General features: G+C 46.5%; 1 long non-coding RNA gene across 1 annotated transcript; it reads right to left on the bottom strand.

Moving 5' to 3' along the window:
- Positions 1 to 517: 517 nt before the first annotated feature.
- LOC139563706 (uncharacterized) lies at positions 518 to 6204 on the bottom strand. The gene is made up of 2 exons (XR_011672625.1): positions 6154 to 6204; positions 518 to 5741 (listed from the first exon to the last, which is right to left on the bottom strand). It is a non-coding gene; the product is annotated as an uncharacterized lncRNA (long non-coding RNA).
- Between the last annotated feature and the right edge of the window lie 3692 nt (positions 6205 to 9896).

Raw genomic sequence — 9896 nt, 5'->3', positions numbered from 1 at the left:
ACACAAAGACATGGAGGGGAACAGAGGAATAAATACATGCAGTGTGATTAGGGAATGAAACCCAGGTGTGTATGGAACAAGACAAAACAAATGGAAATATGAAAAATGGAGCGGCGATGGCTAGAAAGCCGGTGATGTCGATCGCCGAACGCCGCCCGAACAAGGAGAGGAGCCGACTTCGGAGGAAGTTGTGACAGTACCCCCCCCCCTTGACAGGCGGCTCCAGCGGCGCGCCGACACCGGCCTCGGGGACGACCCAGAGGGCGAGGCGCAGGGCGATCCGGCCGGCGACGGTGAAACTCCCGCAGCAGTTCAGGGTCCAAAACATCCGCAACCGGGACCCAGCACCTCTCCTCCGGACCGTACCCCTCCCACTCCACGAGGTACTGAAGGCCCCCCGCCCGACGCCTTGAATCCAGGATGGAACGAACGGAGTAGGCCGGGACCCCCTCGATGGATGAAAAAAAAATCCTCGTCAATCTATACACAATACCCCACAATGACAAAGCTAAAACAGGTTTTTCGATTTTTTTTGTAAATTTATTGACAATAAAAACAGAAATACCTCATTACAAAAGTATTCAGACCATTTGCTATGAGACTTGAAATTGAGCTCAGGAGCATCCTGTTTCCATTGATCATCCTTGAGACATTTCTAGAACTTGATTGGAGTCCACCTGTGGTAAATTCAATTGATTGGATATATAGACACCTGTACCCCTGACGGCATTGCACGTACCCCAGTTTATGAATACCTGCTCTTGAAAAGACGCTAGTAGCGCTCTCGAAAAGACACTAGTAATGCTTGAATTGGTCTGCCAGTATTATTGTTCTCAGACCATGTTACAATTCTATTTGAAAACGGCAGCTTCCATGGCACCACAGCAAAGTCGATACAGCAGTGAGATTTCAAAACTTTAAAACCATGACCAGAGAGAGATCGATGTCAATGGTATTGATTGTAGTGAAAGGCCAGTTTTAGTCACAGGCCATGCTGAAGACCGTTGTTGAGGATGTGCAACCTGGTCTCAGAGCATTTCGTATTATTCTTTATGTAAATCCGAGGTACTCAATTTAGTATGATATGTTAAGTTTCGTATGGTATATATTAATTTTCATATGATATGTTACTACGAATTACAATTCGTATTAAATGTTACAAATCTGCAACATTTACAATACGTTACAAATTTGCAAAAACGTATGAAATGCTATGAATTCTAGCTAGGTGGCTAACATTAGCTAGCTCGCTAACGTTGGCAAGGCTAGGAGTTAGAGTTAAAGGTTAAGGTTACGGTTAGGAGTTCGATTCAAGGGTTAGCTAAAAGTAGTAAATTGTTGAAAAGTTGCTAATTAGCTAAAGTTGTCTGTGATGAGATTCAAACTTGTAACCTTTGGGTTGATAGATGTTCTCGTTATACATCCACCCCGACCAACCACTCTACTTTCGTTTTTTGCCTTAAGTAACCATCTGTCTTATGTAACCATACCAAACGTAACATATCATACCAATTCGAATGGCCCGGATTTACTTTATTATGTTACGTCTAGTCTATGAGACCAGGCTGTGAGTGCTGACCTGTCCCTTTGATCTTTAAGGTCAGGGGTCATTGAAGAACAGGAGATGGATGTGGTCAGCTGTTTTTGTCATGGGAGGTCAGGGTTAGGGTACTGATACCCTGTTATTACCCCATCTATCGCTGCCTATGTTAAACGGACAAAGTCATAGCAACGTCATCCACAATATACTATTTAATGAACACTGTTATAGACTGGTGGGACATCCAGTGTGGTGATGAGTGAGAATGACTTATTGTGTTCAGTTTTGACCGTGTCAGAACCTTATAGTTCCAAGGTCACATCTGAGATTTTGGTCAAAAATTAGTTGTTCAAATGGAGTTGCTTTTTTACGTGGTTCTTTACATGTGAGATTTAGTTATTTTTTTAAGTGTATTTATGATCAAATAAATAAATGCGCAAACATCTTTTAACTTGGTGCTATAAGGCTCTATCTGCAATCCAATCAGACAATGCCGGGTTGTCAATCAGTCACGTTGCTATGAAGAGATCGGGAGACAGGCGCAGGAATGCGTAATACGTTTTTTTTTATTAAGCCCAAATTACGGCGTGCCGCGTAAAAGGCACTGGGGGACGAAGACCAAACAAACACGTAACAAAAACACAGGGTAGAAACCCAAACAAAAGAGCCAGGAGTACCTCGAATAAATAACACAAGCACACAATGATTATCACTCACGGGACGAGACCTGTAATCATCTGCGGAATCCACAAATGGCACGAAAGCCCAAAACACACAGCACAGGTACTCACACGCACCAACGGACAGGGTAACAATAATCAAACGCACCAACGGTGAACCAAGTTGCACTCTTATACAATTACCAATCACTGGGAATAGGGGCCAGGTGTGCGCAATGAAAGTTCCGGAGGAATCCGTGACACAATCAAAAATAACTGTAAGGTCATGAAAAGAGGAAGACATCACAAAACAATTCTGACATCTGGGACTTGAAAAATATTCATTATCTCAAAATTATATATTGTTCAGACAGAACCTTATAAGTCCCAAGTCCTTCATATCATTAGGTCCTGGTCCTCTTTTTCTAGGACTTTAATATTTTTTCACCGTTTTTTTTCTTCAGAAAAATGTCCATAATGTAAGTTCTTTATGGTTTAAAAACAAATAAATACAGGTGTATTAGAGAATGTTTAAGGCCCTTAGGAGAGGCACGGCTGTTTGTCTTGCTCTATATCAATACGAAAAACCTCCATGAAAGAGTATTTTACTAAAATAAAATAAAAATCGCTTTAACAACTGTGTGATGAACGTAAATTAATATATTTGATGATGTGATTAGAAAGGAAGCATATTTCTCTTTATTTAAAACCTGTTATGGACAGGGGGCAGTGTTTCCACTTTGAATGAATTGCGTACCCAAACGGAATTTTCTCCAACTCTGCCCCAGAAGGTAATACATGCATATTATTATTACTATTGTATAGAAAACACTCTGAAGCTTCTAAAACTGTTTGAATTATGTCTGTAAGTAGAACAGAACTCATTTGGCAGACAAAAACCTGAGAAGACTTCCAAACAGGAAGTGAGAACTCGATTTTCAAAACAGTGCCAAATGATACCCCATATAGTTATGGATAAGCAAACACTTCCTAGGGCTTCCACTAGATGTCACCGTCTTTAGATTTTGGTTATATGATTCTACTATAAAGGAGGGGCTCATAGGAGCTATTTTACTGAGTGGTCTGCAGAAAGCCTCGGTCTCATTTTGCGCGCAAGCGAGAGAGAGTGCTCTCGTTCCAATGCTCTTTCTTCAGACAATGAAATTCTCCGGTTGGATCCTTATTGATGATTAATGTTAAACACATCCTAAATATGGATTGCATACATCATTTGACCTGTTTCTACGACCTGTAACGGAACTTTTTGAGTTTTTGTCTGGAGGGATTGCTCGTGTGTCATGAAAATGAATTCGTGGGCTGAACATGCTGACAACAAGTGGCTAAATGATGGGCTTTATGGAACTTTTCAGTCATTTATTGTCGAACTGGGAATCCTGGGAGTGCCTTCTGATGAAGTTATTCGAAGGTAAGTGCATATTTATAGTGTTTTTGTAGCTTCTGTTGACGCCAAAATGGCGACTATTTCTTTGACTGGATTGTGCTCCGAGCGCCGTTCTCAGATTATTCTTTTTCCGTAAAGTTTATTTTGAAATCTGACACAGCGGTTACATAGAGGATAAGTTTATCTTTAATTTTGTGAATAACACTTGCATCTTTTATCAATGTTTATTATGAGTATTTCTGCAAAATCACCGATGTTTTGGAATCAAAACATTACTGCACGTAACGCGCCAATGTAAACTGAGATTTTTTTTATATATATATATGCACATTATCGAACAAAACATAAATGTATTGTGTAACATGATGTCATATGACTCATCTGATAAAGATGTTCAAAGGTCAGTGATTAATGTTATCTCTATTTGTGGGTTTTGTGAAAGCTATATTTGCTGTGAAAAAAATTCTGTGCTTTTTTGGATTTGGTGGTGAGCTAACATAAATATATGTTGTGTTTTCGCTGTAAAACATTTTAAAAATCGGACACGTTGGCTGGATTCACAAGATGTTTATCTTTCATTTGCTGTATTGGACTTGTTAATGTGTGAAAGTTAAATATTTCCCCCCCAAAAAATTGAATTTCACGCGCTGCCTTTTCAGCGGAATGTTGTGGGTGTTCCGCTAGCGGAACCCCTGGGCGAGAAAGGTTAAATCATTAAATGTCTGTACTTTTCTATCGAAATCATTGTTTGCATTCGGTTCCAGGTTGAACCTTATGGCTGAACACAGATTGACATTTCAGAGCCGTATGTCACGCTCGTCATAATGATTGGACCAAGATGCAGCGTGGTATGTTTCCATCCCTTTTATTAGGAAGAGAAAAACTCAAAGAACAAAAACTATAAAGCGCACAAGCGAAACGTGAAGCTGATCTAATGCTCACTGGCAACTATACCTAGACAAGATCCCACAAAGCACAATGGGGAAAATGGCTACCTAAATATGATCCCCAATCAGAGACAACGATAAACAGCTGCCTCTGAATGGGGAAATGGCTACCTAAATATGATCCCCAATCAGAGACAACGATAAACAGCTGCCTCTGATTGGGAACCATACCAGGCCAACATAGATATAAAATTCACCTAGATAACCCACCTTTTATCACACCCCGACCATACCAACATAGAGAATAAACAGCTCTCTATGGTCAGGGCGTGACACCATAAGGTTCTATCTATCTGTGATTGCACCTGTTAGGATTTGTGTTTATTGCACTATAACCCAATGCTATATCACATGTGATATAATATTAGCAACTGTTAGCCTGGGCGCCTGGGTGTCTGTGTGTGTGTGTGTGCTGGAAGTAACAGTTAGCCCCAGATAAGTGTGCTGGGAAGCTGTGGTTAGCCTTGAGCGAGAACAGTGTGCTTTGTATGCAGGTGCAAATAACTCAGACAATGTTGCAGAGCTGCCTGACCTCAGCCTCTGGGGTGAGGGAGCGTAATCTACACAGCAACAGCGCCGGGACACCAAAGAGCGCAAAGAGGCTGGGACTAGCCTGAGCGCCGGCGATAGGCTGAGCAAAGTTTAAACCACGCTCAGCCTCTACTGTGATAGGCCAACAGACGGGTTGGAACTACGTCTGTCACAGTATAAGAACAGCTGTTTACTTGCATCCTGCCAGTTCCCTGTTCTACCCTGCGGGGTGGTACAGTGAACCCGTATATACGAAAATTGCATTTACCGTTTATCGCTTGAGTTTAATAAAAAAATACTTAAAGTATATTCGGTGACTCTGAATCACATTTTGTCCTGATACCAGATTTGAATTGACGCAAATCCCTTCACCCTACTAATAAAACTAATTTACAAAATGTCTCAGGATTTTGATAGTCTGTTACATTAGGTACCTTTTTAAGGTGACGTTCTTTAATGTGTTATGAAAGAAGAATTCACTACAATTTTTCTTTCCTGAAATCTGGGATGTGAAAACCATTTTTGATGCTCAATATCTCAGAACTCTGCTTTGCACATGTAGAACCTAAGGTGTATATCATTAGATGTGTCCCCTTTGATTAAAACGTACCTGACTGATTAAAGAGGTGTTGGAGTTCCCCTCACAGCACCTGCTAGTTTACCTCAGAGAGAGACAGAGCTCGGCCTGCTAGTTTACCTCAGAGAGAGAGAGAGCTCGGCCTGCTAGTTTACCTCAGAGAGAGAGAGAGCTCGGCCTGCTAGTTTACCTCAGAGAGAGAGAGAGCTCGGCCTGCTAGTTTACCTCAGAGAGAGAGAGCTCGGCCTGCTAGTTTACCTCAGAAAGAGAGAGAGGTCGGCAAGCTAGTTTACCTCAGAGAGAGAGAGCTCGGCCTGCTAGTTTACCTCAGAGAGAGAGAGAGCTCGGCCTGCTAGTTTACCTCAGAGAGAGAGAGCTCGGCCTGCTAGTTTACCTCAGAGAGAGAGAGAGCTCGGCCTGCTAGTTTACCTCAGAGAGAGAGAGCTCGGCCTGCTAGTTTACCTCAGAGAGAGAGAGAGCTCGGCCTGCTAGTTTACCTCAGAGAGAGAGAGAGAGCTCGGCCTGCTAGTTTACCTCAGAGAGAGAGAGCTCGGCCTGCTAGTTTACCTCAGAGAGAGAGAGAGCTCGGCCTGCTAGTTTACCTCAGAGAGAGAGAGCTCGGTCTGCTAGTTTACCTCAGAGAGAGAGAGAGCTCGGCCTGCTAGTTTACCTCAGAGAGAGAGAGAGAGCTCGGCCTGCTAGTTTACCTCAGAGAGAGAGAGAGCTCGGCCTGCTAGTTTACCTCAGAGAGAGAGAGCTCGGCCTGCTAGTTTACCTCAGAGAGAGAGAGAGCTCGGCCTGCTAGTTTACCTCAGAGAGAGAGAGCTCGGCCTGCTAGTTTACCTCAGAGAGAGAGAGCTCGGCCTGCTAGTTTACCTCAGAGAGAGAGAGCTCGGCCTGCTAGTTTACCTCAGAGAGAGAGAGCTCGGCCTGCTAGTTTACCTCAGAGAGAGAGAGCTCGGCCTGCTAGTTTACCTCAGAGAGAGAGAGAGCTCGGCCTGCTAGTTTACCTCGGAGAGAGAGAGAGCTCGGCCTGCTAGTTTACCTCAGAGAGAGAGAGCTCGGCCTGCTAGTTTACCTCGGAGAGAGAGAGCTCGGCCTGCTAGTTTACCTCGGAGAGAGAGAGCTCGGCCTGCTAGTTTACCTCAGAGAGAGAGAGCTCGGCCTGCTAGTTTACCTCAGAGAGAGAGAGCTCGGCCTGCTAGTTTACCTCAGAGAGAGAGAGCTCGGCCTGCTAGTTTACCTCAGAGAGAGAGAGCTCGGCCTGCTAGTTTACCTCGGAGAGAGAGAGCTCGGCCTGCCTGTTTACCTCAGAGAGAGAGAGCTCGGCCTGCTAGTTTACCTCGGAGAGAGAGAGCTCGGCCTGCTAGTTTACCTCAGAGAGAGAGAGCTCGGCCTGCTAGTTTACCTCAGAGAGAGAGAGCTCGGCCTGCTAGTTTACCTCAGAGAGAGAGAGAGCTCGGCCTGCTAGTTTACCTCAGAGAGAGAGAGCTCGGCCTGCTAGTTTACCTCAGAGAGAGAGAGAGCTCGGCCTGCTAGTTTACCTCAGAGAGAGAGAGCTCGGCCTGCTAGTTTACCTCAGAGAGAGAGAGAGCTCGGCCTGCTAGTTTACCTCAGAGAGAGAGAGAGCTCGGCCTGCTAGTTTACCTCAGAGAGAGAGAGAGCTCGGCCTGCTAGTTTACCTCAGAGAGAGAGAGAGCTCGGCCTGCTAGTTTACCTCAGAGAGAGAGAGAGCTCGGCCTGCTAGTTTACCTCAGAGAGAGAGAGAGCTCGGCCTGCTAGTTTACCTCAGAGAGAGAGAGCTCGGCCTGCTAGTTTACCTCAGAGAGAGAAAGCTCGGCCTGCTAGTTTACCTTTAGAGAGAGAGAGCTCGGCCTGCTAGTTTACCTCAGAGAGAGAGAGCTCGGCCTGCTAGTTTACCTCAGAGAGAGAGAGAGAGCTCGGCCTGCTAGTTTACCTCAGAGAGAGAGAGAGAGCTCGGCCTGCTAGTTTACCTCAGAGAGAGAGAGAGCTCGGCCTGCTAGTTTACCTCAGAGAGAGAGAGCTCGGCCTGCTAGTTTACCTCAGAGAGAGAGAGAGCTCGGCCTGCTAGTTTACCTCAGAGAGAGAGAGCTCGGCCTGCTAGTTTACCTCAGAAAGAGAGAGAGGTCGGCAAGCTAGTTTACCTCAGAGAGAGAGAGCTCGGCCTGCTAGTTTACCTCAGAGAGAGAGAGAGCTCGGCCTGCTAGTTTACCTCAGAGAGAGAGAGCTCGGCCTGCTAGTTTACCTCAGAGAGAGAGAGAGCTCGGCCTGCTAGTTTACCTCAGAGAGAGAGAGCTCGGCCTGCTAGTTTACCTCAGAGAGAGAGAGAGCTCGGCCTGCTAGTTTACCTCAGAGAGAGAGAGAGCTCGGCCCGCTAGTTTACCTCAGAGAGAGAGAGCTCGGCCTGCTAGTTTACCTCAGAGAGAGAGAGCTCGGCCTGCTAGTTTACCTCAGAGAGAGAGAGAGCTCGGCCTGCTAGTTTACCTCAGAAAGAGAGAGAGCTCGGCCTGCTAGTTTACCTCAGAGAGAGAGAGAGAGCTCGGCCTGCTAGTTTACCTCAGAGAGAGAGAGAGCTCGGCCTGCTAGTTTACCTCAAAGAGAGAGAGAGAGCTCGGCCTGCTAGTTTACCTCAGAGAGAGAGAGAGCTCGGCCTGCTAGTTTACCTCAGAGAGAGAGAGAGAGCTCGGCCTGATAGTTTACCTCAGAGAGAGAGAGAGCTCGGCCTGCTAGTTTACCTCAGAGAGAGAGAGCTCGGCCTGCTAGTTTACCTCAGAGAGAGAGAGCTCGGCCTGCTAGTTTACCTCAGAGAGAGAGAGAGCTCGGCCTGCTAGTTTACCTCGGAGAGAGAGAGCTCGGCCTGCTAGTTTACCTCGGAGAGAGAGAGCTCGGCCTGCTAGTTTACCTCAGAGAGAGAGAGCTCGGCCTGCTAGTTTACCTCAGAGAGAGAGAGCTCGGCCTGCTAGTTTACCTCAGAGAGAGAGAGAGCTCGGCCTGCTAGTTTACCTCAGAGAGAGAGAGCTCGGCCTGCTAGTTTACCTCAGAGAGAGAGAGAGCTCGGCCTGCTAGTTTACCTCAGAGAGAGAGAGCTCGGCCTGCTAGTTTACCTCAGAGAGAGAGAGAGCTCGGCCTGCTAGTTTACCTCAGAGAGAGAGAGAGCTCGGCCTGCTAGTTTACCTCAGAGAGAGAGAGAGCTCGGCCTGCTAGTTTACCTCAGAGAGAGAGAGAGCTCGGCCTGCTAGTTTACCTCAGAGAGAGAGAGAGCTCGGCCTGCTAGTTTACCTCAGAGAGAGAGAGAGCTCGGCCTGCTAGTTTACCTCAGAGAGAGAGAGCTCGGCCTGCTAGTTTACCTCAGAGAGAGAAAGCTCGGCCTGCTAGTTTACCTTTAGAGAGAGAGAGCTCGGCCTGCTAGTTTACCTCAGAGAGAGAGAGCTCGGCCTGCTAGTTTACCTCAGAGAGAGAGAGAGCTCGGCCTGCTAGTTTACCTCAGAGAGAGAGAGAGAGCTCGGCCTGCTAGTTTACCTCAGAGAGAGAGAGAGCTCGGCCTGCTAGTTTAGAGAGAGAGAGCTCGGCCTGCTAGTTTACCTCAGAGAGAGAGAGAGCTCGGCCTGCTAGTTTACCTCAGAGAGAGAGAGAGCTCGGCCTGCTAGTTTACCTCAGAGAGAGAGAGCTCGGCCTGCTAGTTTACCTCAGAGAGAGAGAGAGCTCGGCCTGCTAGTTTACCTCAGAAAGAGAGAGAGCTCGGCCTGCTAGTTTACCTCAGAGAGAGAGAGAGAGCTCGGCCTGCTAGTTTACCTCAGAGAGAGAGAGCTCGGCCTGCTAGTTTACCTCAGAGAGAGAGAGAGCTCGGCCTGCTGCTGCCATGGAGTTGTGCTGAGACCGCTGTATACTGAGCTCCATGGAGAGAATGGAATAGGGCGCTAAATGGACTGAATGCCTTCTGCAGAGGCAGGACCATCTACTGACAACTGTTTACACGGGGTGGTGGCGCGGCCCGGCACACCAACCCCCCTTTGTGTGGTCACACAATAACGCTACTGAAATGACCACTGCTAAGGAACGTTGGGGGGCATTGTTCGGGGACCAATAGGAATGCAACAAATAGACAACCTTTTTTGTGTGTGTGAGAGCGTGAGTGTGTGTGTGCGTGCGTGCGTGCGTGTGTGCGTCAGTGTGTGTGTTGTTTGTGTGTCTGCGTGTGTCAGTGTGTGTGTGCGTCAGT

The sequence above is a fragment of the Salvelinus alpinus genome, chromosome 34, assembly GCF_045679555.1.
Source record: "Salvelinus alpinus chromosome 34, SLU_Salpinus.1, whole genome shotgun sequence".
Taxonomy (NCBI): domain Eukaryota; kingdom Metazoa; phylum Chordata; class Actinopteri; order Salmoniformes; family Salmonidae; genus Salvelinus; species Salvelinus alpinus.
The sequence above is the reverse complement of the archived record's forward strand: the minus strand, read 5'-3'. Positions and strand labels throughout refer to the sequence as shown.